At 41.0% G+C, this 20,906-nt stretch overlaps 1 long non-coding RNA gene across 2 annotated transcripts in view; it reads left to right on the plus strand.

The window, feature by feature from the left end:
- Positions 1–20,906, plus strand: part of LOC101416905 (uncharacterized) — a 130,480-nt gene that overhangs the window by 31,086 nt on the left and 78,488 nt on the right. For both annotated transcript variants that reach the window (XR_011645468.1, XR_009188594.2), the window contains exons 2-3: positions 1,195–1,264; positions 1,856–1,925. This is a non-coding gene — a long non-coding RNA (uncharacterized lncRNA). The remainder of the gene's footprint in view (positions 1–1,194; positions 1,265–1,855; positions 1,926–20,906) is intronic.

A 20,906-nucleotide genomic window follows, 5' to 3' on the forward strand; every position in this document is an offset into this window, starting at 1 on the left:
AATCAAATTTACTTTTTTAAAAAAGATTTTATTTATTTATTCCCACCCTCCCTGTTGTTTGTGCTCACTGTCTGTTCTCTGTGTCCATTTGCTGTGTGCTTTCTGTGTCTGCTCATCTTCTCTTTAGGAGGCACTGGGAACCAAACCTGGGACCTCCCATGTGGAGAGAGGAACTCAATCACTTAAGCCACCTCCACTCCCTGCTTTGTTGTCTCTCTCATTGTTTCCTCTTTGTGTCTCCTTGTTGCTTCATCTTGTTGCATCAGCTTGCTATGCCAGCCCATCATGCCAGCTTGCTGTCTTGCTCGTTTTCTCCAGGAGGCACCAGGAACCAAACCTGGGGCCTCCCATAGGGTAGGCAGGAGTTCAATTGCTTGAGCCATATCTGCTTCCCTCAAATTTACTTTTAACACATAAGGCCAGAGTTATTATTTTGCACATAGACATTTTTTTTTTAACTAGGACTATGAAGGTTATTCTACATGGTCTTTGGAAAAAAATTAATTTCTGAGGTAGCAAAGTGTGTTTTTAGCATTTTAGGTGAACTAGGTGGGAAATCTAATGGAGAGAGTACATTGAAGTGGAAGCCCCTGATCTTCTCTTTATATCCCATGCCATCTCACCTCAATCCCCATTTCAACAAAGACATGCCCTAAACCACTTCCCCTTTTCTGATTGTAAATCAGTATGTTGGGCCTAAGAAGACTGAGGTGTCAGAGTTTTCAAGATACAACATGTGTTTGGGGTGAGGATTTATTATTCTCTGAGGAATGGGCTGTACAGGTGGAGAGGGGCAGGGGCTCCAGATGGGGTGGATTCAAAGAGAGTATGGCAGCATTATAGAGAGAAGGATCAAGGACTATGAAACAGTCAAGGAATGAACAAACTAAGCCCCTTGTATGGTCAAGGAAGTACTTACTGTTACTTAAAGGATGATAATTATTATTTCCAGTCCCATGACTCTGTTTTGCTTTGAGACAATTTCTTGATCATCTAACTATAATATGGAACTGTTAAGTAGCTGGAATTTAGTTGCTTAGGTTGCAGAAATAACCATATGTGAAATTGGGTTATAGTTGGTATTTCAGTTAAATACTTCTAAAGCTCTTCTTCAGGTCTTATGAAAACCTGTTGTAGTTTATGAGTCTGGCACTGGATGGTGCTCTGAAACCACTCACTGTCCTTCTCTCATAGGATGCTCTAAACAACTCTGAGCAGGAACTTGGAAACAGTAGAAATGCTTCACCCCTGTGCTTCAGACCTGGTGAGTGAAATGAGAATGCTGCATCACCCGTTAGGCCCAACCAACGGGCCCACTTCTCTTTCCTTCCTTTTTTTTCCATAATGAACATTTTCTTCTCCAAAACCCCACTGTTGAATTAAATTGGGTTTTCATTTCCTAAGGTGACATGCCATTTTTTAAATGATAAAAGTTAGGAAAAATCTAAAAAACACACAAACTTTTTTTTCAAGAATAAAATGATGTAGCATGATTAAGTTCTCTCTTCTTGGATATAAAAAATGGAATAGAGTATTTTACCAAGCCAAAAAATTTAAGAAAATTCTAGACGGTCCTGCCCAAAGACTCTTGTTAACTCTTCTACCCCCAGAACCTACTGGGGAGTTAAATTCATAAAATGAGATAATAGAGTGAAAGGGTTTTTCCAAGACTATAAAATGTCAAACAAATGTAACTTGTGATGATTGTTATTATAAAATCTGCCTGCACAAGAGGTTTTAATTCCTTTAAATTGCTAAGGATGTTCTTATTCTCATTTCACTTATTTTGATCATCAGTTCGATCTTGATTATGGTTGTTTCCACATACTGATCTGCTAATGATCATCCTTAACAGGGAGAATGGAAGCAAACAGGAGCTAAGTTGTTCTGCCTCCTCTCTTCACCAGTCAAGATGACATCCCTCTGTGAGTAGTGGTATTATACTTTCTGCTTATGTGAATATTGGACAACCACCTCCCCTGCTAAAAACAAGAGCCTCCCTAGGTCTTGAATTTTCCTCCTTCCTTGCTTTCATCCATGCATTGCTCTCTGGCACTTGTCCTCACAGCCCCAGACCATATTGGATATAGACCCACTATAGCAGTTGGATATAGTTATGAATTCCAAAAATAGATAGTGGATTATGTTTGTAATCTGTTCTGTACCTGGGCATGATTAAGTTATGATTAGGGCTGTGATTGGGTCACATCATCAGGGTGTTGAGACCCTACCCACCAAGATAAAAGGCATTGCAAGGTACAGAGGAGGAGGCATTTTGATATTAGAGTTTTGAATTAGAGCCCCAGGAAGTAAGTACAGAGAGGAAAGAGAAGCAAGCCCCAGGAAGAGAGGACTTGAGCCAGGAGAAGAACACAGAGGAATAGAGATGGCTCCTTAGACACAGCAGAAACCCTGGGAGAGAGACATTTGCCCAATAGTCTGTAGCTGACCTTGTGGGGAAAAAAGAGGACCTGAGCCCAGAGAGAAGCAAGACCTGGGAAGAGAGGAACCCAGGAAGCCTGAACCCTGACAGACATTGGCAGCCATCTTGCGCCAACACTTGGAAATAGACTTTGGTGAGGAAAGTAACCTCTGCTTTATGGCCTGGTATCTGTAAGCTCCTACCCCAAATAAATACCCTTATTAAAGCCAGTAGATTTCTTGTATTTTGTATCAGCACCCCTTTGGCTGACTAATACACCCACAAAGAATTTTTTTTTTCTCCTTATAGTTGGAGCTCACTGTAGAGTGCCCCATGTTTCTGCTTTGTTTTGTGCTAATCCACTTTATTCCTCATTTTTAGTATTCTTTATTACAGAGCCAGCTTTTCATTTTGATGAACTTCCCACTCCTTTTAGATATATCTCTGAGTTACATATTTCTCTTCTCTGGACTTAAGTCTGCCTTCTAAGGGCCCATCTGACAACTCAGAATCATTGTTTTTTGTATTAATACACTCCAAGATGATGATTTTTCTTCTACATTTCACTCTCTCTTTACTAAGGGACAGTAGTAGCCTTTTCCCTACTTCTCTAGTTCATTTGTTTGTTTGATTTAAGTCCTTGAATTTTAGTTTATAGTAATTTTCCTTCTTGCTTCTGAGAGTCAAATTTGTTAACAAGGAACAGAAGACTACATGAGATTAAATTTAAAGAAACTATTTAATAATATAAGTAAAGTGCTTAGCAATGTGCTTAGCTCATAGTTATTACTCGCTAAATGGAAGGTATTATTATTAATTGAAGTTTCCCATCCATTTAGATTCTATACACTTCTTTTTCAAATATCTGTTCAATGTCAAACACTTGGTACTAGAGATGCATATTAGCAAGTCACAGTCTCTTTTCTTGAGAAGCTCAAAGACTAAAGAAGGAAACAGGGATCTAATAATTGTAAAACAATGTGATACTTCTAATTAGATATTGTTGGAAAAAACAACGATAGAAGAAGGATTGGGGAGGTCTTTGTGGAATAATGACCAGTCCTCATTCTGGGTTTACTAGGTACTAGTCACTATTTAAAACCCTTTGTATATATCAACTTATTCTTAAAACAACTATGTGAAGTAACTCATCCTCCTGCCCTTGTTAGAGATGAGGAAAGTATGGGCAGAGAGGTTAGGTTCATCCAGCTAACGGTGACTGAATGGGGATTTGAACCCAGGGCTTCTGGCTTTTATGGTTGCATTCTTAACTACTCTCCTGCTTCCATCAGAGTTTATGAGGAGGGGGCAGGTAGAGCAGATAAGACATTCTGGGGGATGGGGAAGAGGGTGTGCTGGATGTTGAAACATGATAGCATGTGGAGTCTTCATCAACTCCAGTTGGGTGTGGCAGGGCACACATGTGGGGCCTCAGGGGGCTCTCACAGATAGCTGGGAGGGGAAGAGGAGGACACCCGGGGCCTTTTGTTCTTAGTCCTCTGCTTTGGACATCAGGGTTATGGCTTGGGGAGGGGCAGGACCCTGAGACTTCCTTGGGAAGGGAGGACATTTGGGCACTATGCCATCTGGAGCAGGGGAGGTTTGCACTCCATCTTCTGAGTGACCATTAGCCTCTTTGCCACCACATACAGCTTTATGGAAAAAGGGCTTTGAAGGGTGAGAACAGCATCTTCTCACAGCAAGTGGCCATCCATGGTCCTGGACCAAGGACCACAGGGGACGAGGCAAAGTGGCCTTCAGAGCCCCCTTCTGTACACCTGCCATCTGAGGCTGGACTATCTGTGGATGTGACTATTGCTGATGCAGCAGGCTTCTTCTTGGCACTCAGGATGTTCTGCTGTCCTTCATCTGCTCCTGTGTTAAACAAAGTCCCATTTCCAATAATGTCTCAGGCAGAATGATTTGAGGGGTGTGTATGAGTCCCTGCTCCTCACAGGTTGGTAAAAGAAGATGAAAGGACAAGTGCTTCTTTCAGCATCTTGCACAGAACCTGTGTTCTGCCAGCAGCTGCTGTGCTGGGGGTCACGTCCCTGCACTCTTCTCCTCTCTCCATCCCCAAGGGAAAGGTGCCCCATGTCCCAGGCAGATGCTTTCTGAGTGTGTGATTTCAAGCTTGAGCCAGACGGGGAAAGGCTGCTGTTTATAACTAGATTCAGCTGCCTGTTACGTCGGTAATGGGCTCTCAGAGTCCAGATGGCTGCCCCTTTGGCCTGCTCACATCTGGCTGAGAATGCAGTGAAGCACGTAGCTTGCTGGGGTGTGGGCGTTGTCCATGTGGGGGACGTGAAGAGGAGAGGGATTTAAGGAAGTGTTGATGCCATGCTCTCCATGAGTCTGAGAACATTTTCTCCACTCTTGGGCAGAGCCTTATACCCCCCCCTCCCACCAGACCCCGCGCACAAAGACCAAAGCTAAAACTAGACATGTGACTCCACCCCTCCAGTTTCTGTATCCCTGTCTGTGATGGCAGGATACAGGGGCTTTCCTCAGAAGAAACTTGCAAAATTTCTAGAAATTTTAGTCAACCAATGTGTGTTCTGATACATAGTCTATCTATGGAGCTCTCCCTCGGTTCCCAAATCCCACAGATAACCTAAAAGATCAGGTCTACCTTGAGAATGTTTAGAAAATCCTCAGCCACATGAAGCCAGTGATATGCAGGGGTACCATAAGCCAATCTGAAATATGGAAATCAATTTTTGGTATGTATTTTTCAAGAAAATACCTGTTGTGCAGAACCATGGATTTTTAGAGTTGGGAGATGCTTTAGAGATCATCTGGTATTACTGTCTCATTTGCCTCATTTTCTGCAGAGGTGTAAAATGAGTTGTCTGAAGCTAAAAGCTAGTCAGAAGCAGAGCCAGTACCCATATCAAAATTTTCCAACTCGTAGCTTGGTATTTTTTACCCTAAGCACATCTAAACCTACATTTTACCCTCCAGCTACTGTGATAGATTAATTTCTAAAAAAGAATGAGGGCAGGCTATGGCAGACACACTAGGGTCATTGGAAGAGAACAATATGCTATGAAAACCAGGAATATTTTTGAACATATATTCATTCAACAAACCAGTGTCACATACCTATTATATGCGATCCCCTGCCACACTGGTCTGCCAGGGCTCTTTGGGTTTTCGGTGCTCTTCCTGGCCCTGGTATAAGTTGTCTGGTTTCAGACAGAATCAGAAGCAGGGGATTTTGACTGCAGACACTTAGAGGTCTCCTAGGCATCTTGACTTCGGATTTGGACCCTGAGTTTCTGACTCCTGCTATCTTTCTGCTAATGTTTATCCTCCCGCCACTGCTTAGATAATCTGGACCTTGGTCTGCTGCTGCTTTCTCTTCTGCTCTTTTGAGTGCTTTACTTGCTCTGGTTTTCTTTCTGCCTCCCATTTTCCAGACCAGGCACTCTCTCCCCACACACCCGCCAACACTGTCAAGCCACCTGCCCATCCCAGGACCCTTTGTTGCACAGGCACTTATATCTGACATATTCCTCTGGAGTTGCCTAACTCTTAGAATTTTCCTTCTTGTTACTTCCAAAGACAAAGTAAGAGATTCCTTTCTTGAGTTCAGAAAAGTCATGGACTGGATTGCCTCTGAATGACACAGAGAATAGAGATGTGCTTAGAAATAAGCAACTGAGAGTCATTTGGCAGCTGAGCCAGCTGGAACTTAAAGTTGAAGTGCTGAGAGATTTGTTTTTAAGCAAAGATATAAGATGGTTGATGGGTTGACAGAAAAAAAATTAAATATTAGTGAGAAAGCTCTGAATCATACCAAAGACTGTTAAACATTGCTCCAAAGTATCACTTTAAAACGAAAGGTTGTTTAGTAGTTGCTGTTATTTACTTTGTTTTATAAAGATGTTTTTATTTTTTAAAAAGGAGTAGCAAATTCGTGATAAAGTATCCGTAGAGTTTGAGCACAGCATCTCCACAGACATGGAACGAGAATATATTCTATAACACGTGGCACAGTCATCTCAACTAGTGGCAGCACATCTATTTAAATTTTAGCATCAACTTTTTGAAAGGTGAGTCGCTCTTTGAAGATTTACTCTTCAAAACTGAAGTGGCTGTAACAGCGGGGTATGAGGAATGAACAATAAGAGACAGGCGTGGGGATCAATTCCTGTACCCTTGTGCAATGGCTCCCAAACTTCACTGCACGCTAGAATCGTGGGGGGTTTATAAAAATCCTAGTGCCAAGGCCACACCCCATGCCAATTAAATCAGAGTGCCCCTTGGGGTAGGAACCAGACATCGGTCTAAACTTTCACAGCATTGGTGTGCCTGATAATCAACTGGAGAGCTTGCTAAAACACAAATTGCTGGTCCTACTCCCAGACTTTTAAATTCAGTAGATCTGAATTAAGATTTTGAATTACTAACAAGTTCCCATGTGAGTGAACCACAGTCTGAGGGACCACTGGGTTGCCATATAGGTCAAATGCCCTCGCTCTTAATGTTTGGAGTATTATAGTTGTCAGAAGATTGATGAATGAGCCCTGCCTGAATTTACCTCTATCCTTATAAGTTTTCCATGCAGAATCTTGTTTGAGTAAAAAGAATTGTTAATACCTCTTACCTGTCCTTTATCTGGGAGACAGCAACAAAACACATGAACTCTGTAAAGTAAAAGCATTCTGTTCAGAAATTTAGAAATAAGCTTTCCTTCCTATCTTGCATGCATTCTCCCCTAGAGGCAAGAGATCAAGCAATGGCATCACAGATCCGGGTTTCTAACATCCAGTTTATTGCACCCTAGACAACAATGATGCATTTGTACTGAGGAAAATGTACTTTATAAAACTAGTATCTTCCTGTGTTTTCAGGAATCTTGATAGAGCTCAGTTTTTGGAGGTATATGACTAGGTTATCCCTTGGTGGGAGTTTCCTTGCCCAAGGATTCTGGGGGTGGCAGGGAGGGAGACATCCACCAGGATCCAATGGAAGTTTATCCACAACCATTATGTGCCAGTGCCCAGAACGTGTGGGCGAAGGATTCCAGCCCAACTGGACCTTGCTCCTTGCTGTTTCTATTTTGGTATTACTTGGAAACAGACCACATCAGATTGGTGATACCCATCCTCCAATCACAACCTGTTGGTGACAGGAATAATCCAGCCCAGGATTTCTGGGGCTAGTTTGTGTTCTTTGACCGGTGAAAGCTAAATTCTACCAGGAAATTGCCCTTCAGGGATTCAGGCCTGGAGAGATTTAAAACCGAGCAGCAGGGCAACGAATGTAGCTCAGTGTCTGAGCACCTGTTTTCCATGTGTGAGGTCCAGGGTTCAATGCCTGGTATCTCCTAAAAAAAAGAAAACCAAGCAGCAGCTTGTCCAATCTGGCTATTTTGATCAAAGCAGTCTGTTCTGATTGAGGATTTGTAGAGATTAGGTGTTGGTGGATTTCCTTCATGCTTTAAGTAGAACATTATTATTTTATTTAACTTTCTATGACCTTAGCATTCAGGTGCCAAGGAAAATGGGGAGAGGGGATGTAAGTGGTTGAGGAAGATCACTGAATTCTGGCCCTTGCTCTATGCAGGTTAATCCTGCTAGATTTGCTAGAAAGACTGTCATCAAGGTGTGCCAGTATGGGGACCCACATCTAACTCCCGACAAAGGAGGCCAAAAGAGGCTCACTTGTATACATTTTACTCTGAGGTTCATGAGGGCTCTGTGATATGGGAATAGCCCAGTGTCCAAATTATGGACAAACAACAGTGTCCAGTTATGCTAAAAGGGACTGGGGACCTGACCTGATTCAGTGCAGTCACTGGAAGTGGCACATTTTCATTTCACAAATTATTATTGACCACCTTCTCTATGCCTTCTGTCATGCTCAGTACTGGAAATACAGATGCCAACTATGTGGGGCCCTGATCTCAAGGAGCTCACAGCCTTCAATTTTTAATATTATTATGTTTATTTCTATGCTCAAAACAAATTTCAGAAGAATTCATTTAAACTAAGTAGGAAGATTCCCATCTGTGGAAAAAAAATATTTGCCATGCTGTGATGGTTGATGTACTAATTTCTTCCTTCTACAAACATTTATTCTGCACCTAATCTGTTTCAGCACTTTGCTGGGTCCTTGGGATTACGATATTAACAAGGTGCAGTTCTTACTATTGAGGGGCATGCATTGACACCTCAAGTGAAACTTAAAATATAAACCACATGTTCTTAAGCACTGTTAGGACTTTAACTACCTTGTAGTTGGAAATTGGGTATGGGGACCTCTGCCTAAAGGGAAGAGGAAACATCTCCAGCAATTTCGACTAGTGACCCTTCTATTCTTCCCAGCTACTAGCAATGTTCTCACTCCTTTGGCTTTTAGTTTTTGGTCCACAGGAAATATAAAGGTAGCCAAAAGCTACAGAAAATTTCCATAGAGCAGGTGGCTGGGTTACTTCATTAAAAATACCAGTACTGTAAAATGAGTAGCATGTAAACTTTGAATCATGATGATAAAGACCCTTCAAAGCATCATGAGAAAGTATTTGCCTCTAGAAAATCAAGACTAATTTTATTTCTCATAGTGAGTAGGAAAAAGTGAAATGGAGTGGTTTAGTTAGAGCCACAGTTCTGGAAAAACAGCCAGAGTTCCACAGAAGCCTCTCCACCCCTCCCACCATGTCAGAGACGGCTGCTTTTGTTCACTGACATTTCTAGGCAGAGATGTTCTATGTCAATAAACATAACAGGACCTAAATGCATTTGAGGCAGCCCTGGGGAATCAGATGAAATGATATACTGTTTCGAGTCATGTTTATTTTCCTGAACATGATGTGACCCTTAGATGGCTACCCAGGGTGCCTCCTAGATATTAGGAACAAAGAAATTACCCCCAAAGTTGGCTTTGCTTACATCATTTTTCTGTTTATATAACTATTCCTGTCCTCAACATTTTTCCAGGGATCTGAGTTACTTATTGAATTAATTAGTCTGGCCTGGGAATTCTTTGCCCTCCCTTCCATCAAAACCTCCCCAAACAATATTTTCTCCAGTTGTTTCTACTTGTATAACAAAATTAGGCTGTCTATGGCTCTCAGGTCTTCTTACCAGTATTCTTATCACAACAGATCCCTGAAACCATGGTATCCTGAAAGGCCATTTTTAGGATATTAATAATACATAAAATACTGTTTTCATATTTGCATGGCACCTATTATAAAGTAATCACAGATAAGAACGGAGGACCCAGAATTGCTGGGGTCATGGGTTAAATCATGCTCTGTGGTGGAAATGGGATTTTCCCTAAAGGTAATTGGTATTGCCATAGCTAATCGTCCTGAGAAGGAGCCAGGGCTGGCAGCATAACTTGTAGGGCCCAGCGCAAAATGAAAACTGAGGTTCCCAAGAATTACTTCTGCATCTTTGCTTCATGCTTGAGCTGTGAGAATAGCTAGGGATGATCTTTTTTATATTTGCCACTGTGCCACTAAGCACACTGTCTGAAGATTTGGGGACATATTAGGCAAGGGGAGCTCTGGGGAAAAGTGGACTTTTTGTTAATCTGGAAAGATTAATAATAATAGCTAACACTTCTGAGTACTCATTATGTGTCTCACCCTGTTCTAAGAGCATTTAAAAAAAAAAAAAAGATTTATTTATTTATTTCTCTCCCCCCGCCCCCGCCCTGGTTGTGTGTTCTCTGTGTCTATTTGCTGCGTCGTCTTCTTTGTCCGCTTCTGTTGTTGTCAGCACCACAGGAATCTGTGTTTCTTTTTGTTGCGTCATCTTGTTGTGTAAGCTCTCAATGTGTGTAGCACCATTCTTGGGCAGGCTGCACTTTCTTTCGCGCTGGGTGGCTCTCCTTATGGGAGCACTCCTTGCGTGCATCAGCACTGTGCATGGGCCAGCTCCACATGCATCAAGGAGGCCCGGGGTTTGAACCATGGACCTCCCATGTGGTAGATGGATGCCCTAACCGCTGGGCCAAGTCTGCTTCCCCTAAGAGCATTTTATACATTCAGTCCATCTTTACTCCCACCCTAAGGCATAGGTACTACTGTTCTTTCCATTTTACAGATAGGAAACTGAGTCATAAAGAAGTAACTTGCTCAGGATCATCCAGCTGGTAAGTGATGGAACCAGGTTCTGGACTCAGCCATTCTGGCACCAATACCTGCATTCTTAACTGCCCACCTAGTACACACCGCTTCTAACTGTCCGGCACTAGGCTAGGTATCTTACATACGCATAAGTGGTAGGAGTTGTATTGTAATATGTGGATTTGGGGTGTTATTGTTTCACCCTAAGCAGAAAAATGGGATCTGCTGGTTAAATACTTCATAATTTACAGGATATTTTCATACACTGGGTCTCATTTCATTCTTTCTGCTATCTATGAGAGAGGTAGGGCAGGATTATTACAAAGCCTTGACTCTGACATTTACTGCTCTGTGATCTTAGGCAAATTAATCTCCCTAAAAATCTATTTCCTTAACCTGGTGTCCCCTTGCAGGTCAATATTCTATTTCATTTTCTATTTTTGAAATGCAGAAGAAATATGTTTATGAACTTCTATTCTTATCTTGGAGGAATGGGAGAACTTGCTCTGTTCCAAACTGTAGCATCAATTCCAAAATATTTCCAAAGATTTTCCTCATTGCTTCCATCTTACCTGTCAGGAGAATTGCGGGCCTACTGCTCCCACTGCCAACTGCCCTGTAGTTTCTCGACTGTGAATGGTAAGGTCAGAGAGTGGGGGGGCACTGTAGCAGGCTTTCTTTTGTGGCATAAACACTGCGTGATAGAAGATAGGAAATAATTGGCTTTGCTCTTAAGTATGGGTTTATTGGCTGTATCAAATGTAGTTCTGCTGTCTCCAAGTCCAAACTCCAGGCTGTTTTTCTTCTTCATGCTTAATTACAAGTGTTTTTAATTAGATGCGTTCCGTTAATGGCCAATTAAGTTTCAATTTGGAGGTCACATATGAGTACTGGCAGCCCCGTCACAGCTTGGGCTTTCTGCAAAGTGACCCGGGTCTGGGCTTCCATCTGTTTAATGTTGCTTTGCCCATTAAGGGAAGCTAATGCTCCCCTAATTGTTTGTCTTGGGAGTGAAACCAAGTTCTACCCTTCCCTCAGCAGCCTGCACTTTTCCCAGCTGTGATTGGAGCTGCTGGGCAGTGGAGGGAGGAGAATGAGGCCTCAGGAGAGGGGAAGACTGAGGGACCTTTCAAGAGAGGATGGGAGCCCAGAGGGATGGTTTCTCAGAAGGATTTAGGTTGGCCATGGTTTGGGAGCTGGCAGGGACTCAGATTACGCCTATGCGTCATCGAAGGGTGATGGTTTGTGTTTCTCAGGCCAGCACGTGGAGGATGCTTATTTCTTCCTAGGTGGTTTGCCTGGTATCAGCTCTCAGACCACCTGAGAGGTCTGGGAACTGTTGGTGCCATTCATCTGACTGTTTCATTATTCTCAGAATGTTGCAATATAGGGAAAGGGACTGGGAATTCTCCAAAATTACTATTTACTAGGTGATAGACACTGTTATAAACACATTCCCTGAATTACCTAATCTAAAAGTCACAATGTTATATAATGGGTAATATTTTTTTTTGTATTTCACAGAAGAAGAAACTGAGGCATAGAGAGATTAAATATTTGTCAGAAATGGGATGCTCCACTACACCACCATCTTCTTCCACCTCGCTAATTAGTTTGCTTCTCCCCCAGGACTGCAGCTCTTTGAGGTTTGGACCATGAAGTGTTCTCCCTAGCACAGTGCCTGGCACACAAAATGAACTGAGTAAATATTTGCTGAATGTCTGGCAGAATAAATGAGTCTTTTCACCCAAAGGGGTGAGATGCCTATATTCCTAAAAGGACTGAAAAAGCCAACGTGGCTTTTGGTTTCAAGCAGTGAAGACACATGCCTGCCATCAAATTTCTACACCAAGATAATACTCTAATCTTAGATAGCAGGAAGAACAGAAGTTAAAAGGACACAAGGGGGACAGAACAATGACATATATAGGATCCTGTTCTGGGTAAAAGACACTCTGTTAAGGAAATGCATGCCAACAGTAAATAACAATGGGGTATTTATTGAAAAAGAGAGGGTAAAACATTCAATGGAATATTTTCTCCTTTTTGTCACCATCATGACCTCCAGTCCTAACTAGAAATCAGCTCTGCAGTCTGCATGTGCTTTTACAGACCCTCCACCAATCCCGGGAGGTGTGAGGCATTATCATTCTCATCCTCCACATCAAGCAATTCGCTTCACACCATCAAATGCCAAGAGGCAGAGTTCAGTCTTGTCCACTGCCCAAGGAAGACAGCAGGGCACTGGTGAGATGAGGCCTGAAGCAGCATGTGAGTGAAAAAGGCGGTGTCCTCTGGGTGCGGTGTAAATGATATGTACTGATAGATAGGAATTTTGGAGGAAAAAAAAAAAATAGATTAATGTCAGCATGCAAGAATTTATTCCCTGTACCAGAAAAGAAGTATGCCTGAAAATATCTTTCTCCTGCTTATTCATTAATTAGAAGCAGAATCGTCAGTAGCCCAAATGCTATGGTTTTAAGGATACACAAATACTAGAATCATGGAAAATCAAAGACGAAAGAACCTTAGAAGTTATTACTCCTACTTCCTAAATTTGTAGTTGAGGAAACAGAGAGGCCAAGGAAGAGTGATTTGCTTAAAGTTTGAAGCTGGTGAGTGGCAGAGTAAGAACTAAATCCCAGGTCTTGGGACCATACGGCCAGTGTGCTTTTCCGTTACACCACATTGTCTCCAACCCACATTCTTGCACAACATCAGAAATCTTTTAATAGGTAGACAAGCTTCCCCATTCCCCATGTCTTTTTCTCACTCTCTCCCTCGTGTACTAGGAGTTGATTTAACTATAATATCATTATCAGCATAAAGAAAAGAGTCCAGCTTCCTCTCTCTTTTCCTTCTTTTCACTCCTCAACCTTTCCTCTCCTCTGCTCCGGTACCTCTTGTAGCTAAGTTAAGAGGCCCACTAAAGACTTACTTCCTCTTCTTGAGAGTTTTACATTAGGCCCCACTCTGGTTCTTGGATCAGACTTGCATTGTTTTTAAGTGAATAATTGATCATTGATGGAAATGTAAGCATATTTAGGCAGCTAAGGAAATTTATGGATTTTTAAAATAAAATTTCATTATTCTCCATGCGGGTTGCCTGTGCTATTAATAAGTAACTGAAGGATTAAACTAACAGTGCCACAGACTCACATTATGACTCTACAAGTGCAAAAACATCCCAAAAATAAAATTTAGGAATGACCTCAGGTTTCGGGTCACTAGAGGATGTCCCTGCCTCTGATAATTCTGCATGCTTATTTTTGTTTCTTTCATATTACAATGGGGTTAGTGAAGTCTTTAGAAATCAGGTGTTTTCCTCATGATAGAATCAGAATTTTGTGGACTGAGCTTGAGCTTTGGTATTGGACATCTTCAGTTAAATCCTGGCTCGGCCATTTACTTCCTACTTGTATAGCCATATTAAGTTACTTAACTTTGCTTGGAGACTCAGTTTTCTCCTCTGTAAAATGAGATTAATAATATCCCATAAGGTTTTTGGGTCAAATATGGTAATATGTGATGTACACAGCGCTTAGCCTACAGAAAGCCTTTGATAAATGTTGTTTTCATTATTTTCCACCTTCTTCCGTTTTGTTTACAAATGAAATCTCTGAGCCGGGGTGATGCTGAATGACTAATACATATGCACTTTATTTATTTATTTTTTAAAAAGATTTATTTATTTATTTAATTCCCCCCCCCCCCCCCCCGGTTGTCTGTTCTCTCTGTGTCTATTTGCTGCATCTTGTTTCGGCACGGGAAGTGTGGGTGGCGCCATTCCTGGGCAGGCTGCACTTTCTTTCGCTCTGGGCGGCTCTCCTTATGGGTGCACTCCTTGTGCGTGGGGCTCCCCTCCACGGGGAACACCCCTGCGTGGCAGGGCACTCCTTGCGCGCATCCGCACTGCACATGGGCCAGCTCCACAGGGGTCAAGGAGGCACGGGGTTTGAACCATGGTCCTCCCATGTGGTAGACGGACACCCTAACCACTGGGCCAAGCCCGTTTCCCACATATGTACTTTAATAGCTCAGGACTAGAAGCTACTCATCAGAAAGACACGGAAACAGACTAGGTTGAATGACCCTCATCTACCCCATCCTGATGCTGCTCAGTCCCAGACTGTCTTGTTATTCCTAAATGTGGAGGAAATATGTCTTCTTGATAAACAACTACTCCCATCTTAAGATGTAAACTTAAGATTTGAGCCTGACCTAAGTGTCAGCCATCGGGATTCTTCAAATTCTTTGGGACAAATTAAAGTCAGTGAAGAGACCCAACACTCCTCCTTTTTCTTCCTCTCTGCTCTTTACCTCCTGTTTGACTCTGCATATCTCATAATTGTCTAAACTTAGGCTTCCTACTAGGGAGACATGTTCAAAGAATATACAACTTCTCTGGGTCACAGTAACCCAAATACGATAGACATTTTGTCCTGGATGGGGCTGTTGTCCCTGCGGGAAGGCAGACAATAATTTCCTGCTTTGGATTCTAGGTTCACAGGTATAAATGGGAATTTGGACTGAAGGTTTTAGTTTTCTCAGGGTTGTAACAGTTGAGGACTTTTAAGGCTTCTTCTTTAATTAGTCCTGGGGCATTTCTTCCATGTACGCAGCATTCCATGGCAATCACATGGCATGTAATAGACCCCAAATAATAAATCATTTGTCACCTTCCAAACTGGCAAAGAATAAAAGAGAAAGAAAATACTCAGTTTGAGGTGAGTGCTTTCAAACTCATCCGACAAGTGGAAATTAACAACATTTAGAAGAGAAATTTGAAAATATTTTTAACGTGCAAATCTTTGACTCAGTAATTGCGCTGTCATCAATGCATTCCCCAATTGTTAAAATGGTTATTGTGATAGTATAACCACATAATAAAATATTTTATAGACCTCTAAGATTGTGTTTCTGAAGTCATATAATGACAAAGGGTTAAAATTTCATATTTAATGTTAAATAAAAAATTGGGAGTCAAATCATAATATATGATCCCAATTTTATAAAACTTATATTTCTACCTAAAGTAAATGAACCAAATACTAACAGCGTTCATCTATGACTACTGGGATTACTGTCAATTATTTTGTTTCCTTCCTTATTCTTTTCTGTATTTTCCAAATTTCCTACCATAAAAGATATGTTGTTCTTTAATTAGAATTTTTCTTTAAAAGGGAGAAATATAAAGGGGATCTGATAATTCTCTTTCTGATTTAGTGAAATATAAAATATTTTAGAGCACTTTATAAAAAATTCCCTTATGTTTCCTGTGGAAAATAAAATTGGAATTCCAGATGGTTCAAAGATTTAAGCATAAAAAATAACTCTTAAGATTTCCAGAGGAAAGCATTGGTGGATATATTTATAGTCTTGGAAAGGTTTTTTTAAGCAAGGCAGAAAAACCAAAGTCACATAGAAAAAATTTGATACATTTGACTTCACAAAGAAATAATTTAAAAAATCTGTTTGGCAAAAAATGCCTCCTATAATGTTAAAAGTTGATCCACATAGCACACATGACAACCAACTAACATTATAAATTTGAAAAGGATCTATATAAACCATTAGGGAAAATGAAAAGATGACTAATCCATTAGAAGAACATGAACAAAGGAGCCTCTGCTTTTGTTAATGGCAGACTAGGAACTTCAGACCAATTGTTCTGCTGTGGTCAACTAGAAAATTTACCTAAAAGCAGTGGAGTGCTTACAAAGTATTGAATAATTATGGGGTGAGATCGGGAGAAGACAGATTTCAAGAGGTTTGAATTCATATATGCTCTAGGGGCATCTGCCAATCTGGAAGAGCCAGTGAGAAGCTGAGTTTCTGAGCAGAGCAGTTGACAGCACCATAAAGCTAGAGAACAAAACTTGTAAGTTCAGGGAACTGTGGGGGCGGGGGAGGAGAGAGGGGGAAGGTGGATAATAAAATCACTACGCTTTGGGTTAGGTCCTTAAAGGGCTACATGCTAGTTTAGGTGTAAGGGTGTATTTCTTTCCAAGAAATACAGCTAAAATTCAAATAATCTCAAATCCTGAAGTTGGATTAATTTTCCTAATTATTTGTTGGAAACAAACACAGATCCTTTAAGGAGGAAGTTAACATGATCGTAGGCCTCAACTTATTTCCGTAATTTTTCATTTTCAATGTATCACACTCATTCAAAAATAACAAGGTCATGAGAAGAGAAAGCAATAGGACTAAAAAACTAAGAGACATAACAGACATAGAAATAAATCCACTAGGGCTACAGCTAATGGACATTTCAATACAGGTTGATATCTGGGGGAAAAAAAGAAAGACTGAGAATTCAAAATAAACTAAAAATGCATAAAAAGGAACGAACAAGAATTTCTAGAATTCCACTAAAATTCATTAAACAAAATTAGGCATTAGACAGATGTGTTTAACAGCAGATTAGAAAGTAAAAAATATATATATAGTGTACTGGAAAATATGACAGAAGAAATGATCAAGACTGAAGTATGGAGAGATAAAGAGATGGAAAATACAGAATAGAAGATAAAAGAAGCAGTGTGTAAGTAAAAAGATCCAATGCATAAGTAACTAGAATCCCAATAAAGATAAAGAGAGAGAATGGAGCAAGGAAAAGTCACATTTGAAGAGAGGGTAGCTAAGAATTTGCCTAAATGGAAGCATTTAGGAACTGAAACATTGTAGCATAGATTCAGTAATCTTTTGTGGTTACTTATTCTTTGATCTATAATGAGCTTGTAGCAGACCTGTGAACCTATTAAGACCAATTAGAAAATATGAATTAAAAAATAAGTGTTTGAGGTCATCAAAGAGCTACTAAGGCAGCCAAGTTTTGAGGAATTAGGTCCTAGGACAAAATGGAAGCTTATTAAGGTAAGCCCAACTTCATGAATTTTACTCTTCCCTTTTGGACATTTGATGATTCTTGGCACAGGGAAAGAGACTGAAAAACTTGGCAAGGGTATCTATTAAAAGGCATTATCACAGGGTGGGAAGATAAACATTAGACTTTGAATCTGCCAAGGTATTCGGAATTTGAGGAGACAATATCCTGGCATAAAGAAACATATTATAACAAGGCCTAGAGCAACTTTGTGCCTGGGAATTTCCTTCTGTCAGCCTTCATGTTACTCAAATGTGGCCAGTCTCGAAGCCAAACTCAGCATGTAAATGCAATGCCTTCCCCCCAGCGTGGGACATGACACCCGGGGATGAGCCTCCCTGGCAACGAGGGACCACTATCAACTACCAACTGATGATGCAACTGGAAAATGACCTTATACGGAAGGTTCAATGCGGATCAGCAGAATATCCATGTCTACATAAAATACCATGACTTTAAAATGCTGTTTGACCTAAAGTAAGGGGGAAATGGAAAGGAGAAATGAGTTTATATGGCTACGAGTTTCTAAAAAAGAGTCTGGAGGCTGGCAGAAGGTTTGCCCTCATGCACAACTGAGCAGAGTCAGAGAGACAGATAAAGCAGATACAACCCCCAGATATTGGTTCCTTTGAGGGCTAAAGAGACCCATGGGAGTTATGGTCATGGCCGATGGGGTTAACTACCAGGGCAGATGGCCCCTCTTTGGAAATGGTGTTTATGTGGGATGAATCTGGACTCAGATGGGATCTCCCTTCATAAGACTTTCATGCTAATGTGCTGGAGGTGCAGTTAATGTTGGGGTTTAAGATATATTTAGGGGATTTGAATCTCTGGACTGACAATGTAATAGCCAGATCCTGAGCCTCAACAGACTCCAGCACCTACAATCTGATTTATTGGACTTACCACACTCAGCTAAGATGGAGGTGAAGAAGGACAACCACCACACCATGGAGCCTAGAGTGATTACAACTGAAAATGGGAGGATTGCATCCAGCATCCAGGTGGAATCTGAGCCTCCTCTTGACATAAAGGTGCAATGGACACAACCAATCCAGTGTCCACATAGAAGAGGTGGCATTGGATTGGGAAAAGTGGACATAATGGACAAAGGGTATGGGGAAAGGCAGGAAGAGATGAGAGGTGGAGGCGTCTTCGGGACATGGAGCTGCCCTGGATGGTGCTTCAGAGGTAATCACCGGACATTGTAAATCCTCACAGGGCCTACATGATGGAATAGAGGAGAGTATGGGCCATGATGTGAACCAATGTATATGAGGTGCAGAGGTGCCCAAAGATGTACTTACCAAATCCAATGGATGTGTCATGATGATGGGAACGAGTGTTGTTGGGGGGGGGGAGAGGGGGGGTGGGGGGGTGGGGTTGAATGGGACCTCACATATATATTTTTAATGTAATATTATTACAAAGTCAATAAAAAATAAAAAAATTAAAAAAAAAAAAAAAAAGAAAAAAAAAAAAAAAAAAAGAAACATATTATAATGAACCCAACATTGTGCATGTTTTTTCCCTTGTGGATGTTCTAAATCTTGACCTGAAGAGAGGTAGGAAAGATGGGCACAGGGTGTTGTCTAAGAGGCAACTAGGTCAGTAGAATTTACATCATCTCATAGAAATGGGCATTCAAAAACTGAAGCTCAGGGAAGTGGAAGTAGCTCAAGTGGTTGAGTACCTGCTTCCCATATAGGAAGTCCTGGGTTCAATCCTTGGTACCTCCTAAAAAAATGAAACTGAAGCTCAGGCCCGAACAATGAAAAAAGATGTAGTAGAAACCATAGACTCTCAGATGAAACCCCTATAGGGCTACATCTTAGAAGTAGGGCTTAAATGAAGGTACAGTGAACTTTACAAAGACTGCAGGACAATTTCATATCAGCTCAGTTCCTATTAATTGGAGATGATTTACTCCATAATCTAGCTCCCTGTCTAGATCATCCAGAGGCTCTACCACCTTTCAAAGATGTTAATTATTCAATCGGAAGTTACCAGGTAACAGGCCCAAGAAACAACAACAACAACCAACAGAACAGACTCACATGTGACTCTGCTACTGAAGATATTAGACATGGACTTCAAAATAAGTCTGGTTAACATGTAATAAAAAATAAGAAAATGAAAGAAGATGAATAATTTCTTAAGAACAAATCTTAGTAGCAAAAATTACATTAATTAAAATTAAGGACGCAGCTGATAGTTATAGTGGATACAGCAGCTTAGAGTAGTTAATAGGAAGTAAAGTCAATAGAAAATAACAAATGAAGTACCAAGAATAAAAAGGAGAAAAGAGAATGATTAAAAAGCTTTGACGTATGTATATTTAGAGTCCCAGAAGGGGAAAGAGAGTATGAGACAGAAGTTGTAGTGAAGAGATATTGGTCAATAATTTTTACTGAAAAACCCACTAACTGACTGCCTTCTTTAGGAATGTGCAGCCCAGAAGACAATTTATTTACCAAAGTGCTAGGTATTCAATGGTGAAAGTATTGTTGAGAAGCTCACTGGTGGCTTTTCTTCTGTAGTCCAGGGCAGATGGAGATGTTGTTACAGAATGGGGTTCCCTGATAGCAATGAGGATGATATACTGAAGTAGTCTAGGAAAGACAGTACTATACTATCACAAGAAGGTGGGTAAACAAACTGCAATCAGTGGCAAAGTCAGAGAGGCACCCAAAGGGCCCAATCCACGGAGAAATATGGGTATGATTAATAGAATATAGTCCTCTATGGGTAAGATATTTGGCAAGTCCATAAGGTCATTACTTACTTTACATAACAAAAATTAAGGATGTGTGATCAGAAGGCTGATGGCACTTACCCCCATTAAAGTTACAATTCTGTGCCCAATTTCCAGACCTATTTTCAGATATGGTACTCATTGACTCAAGGAGAAGCCAGATCCCTACCAAAAAAGAACTCTGCAAAGATGTTAGGTATATACAGAAATAATTACCCAGATATTCTTTTAAAGAGACCTCTGGCCATTTACTTGGGTAGTTGTACAAGAGGCAAGGGTAAACACCAAGTCCTTTAGAGGAGTTTATGCAAAGGGTCTGAAGTGACGTAGATATTCAGGGACATAAAGTGACATCATGTCCACTTCCCCCTGTCCCTCTTCTTCATGGAGATAGGGCATATAGAGACAAGGTAATAAATCAAGTACTGGCCCAAGTCTGTCACACAGTACATTCTTTGGGCCAAGGCCCCACCTGATGGTAATTTCCATGGCTTCCACATGTTTTAAAGGACATATTTGTAGCTGGCAGAACCTCCACATTTGTTCCTTTGTTCATGGGATAAGAGCTATCATAGTGTGAAAGGCCATCTAAAAAGTTTCTGATCTTCCTCCCAAATTTGAAGAGATACTGTCCAAGACAGTTAAAAAAACCTATATTGCAGCCCAAGAAGAATGGCAGAGATGAGTGCACCCTAAAGACTTAAAGGTGGTGGTTTTCAACATATAACCACTTAATTTATCAGTCTGTTCCCTG

Source organism: Dasypus novemcinctus, chromosome 13 (genome assembly GCF_030445035.2).
Source record: "Dasypus novemcinctus isolate mDasNov1 chromosome 13, mDasNov1.1.hap2, whole genome shotgun sequence".
NCBI classification, from domain to species: Eukaryota; Metazoa; Chordata; class Mammalia; order Cingulata; family Dasypodidae; genus Dasypus; species Dasypus novemcinctus.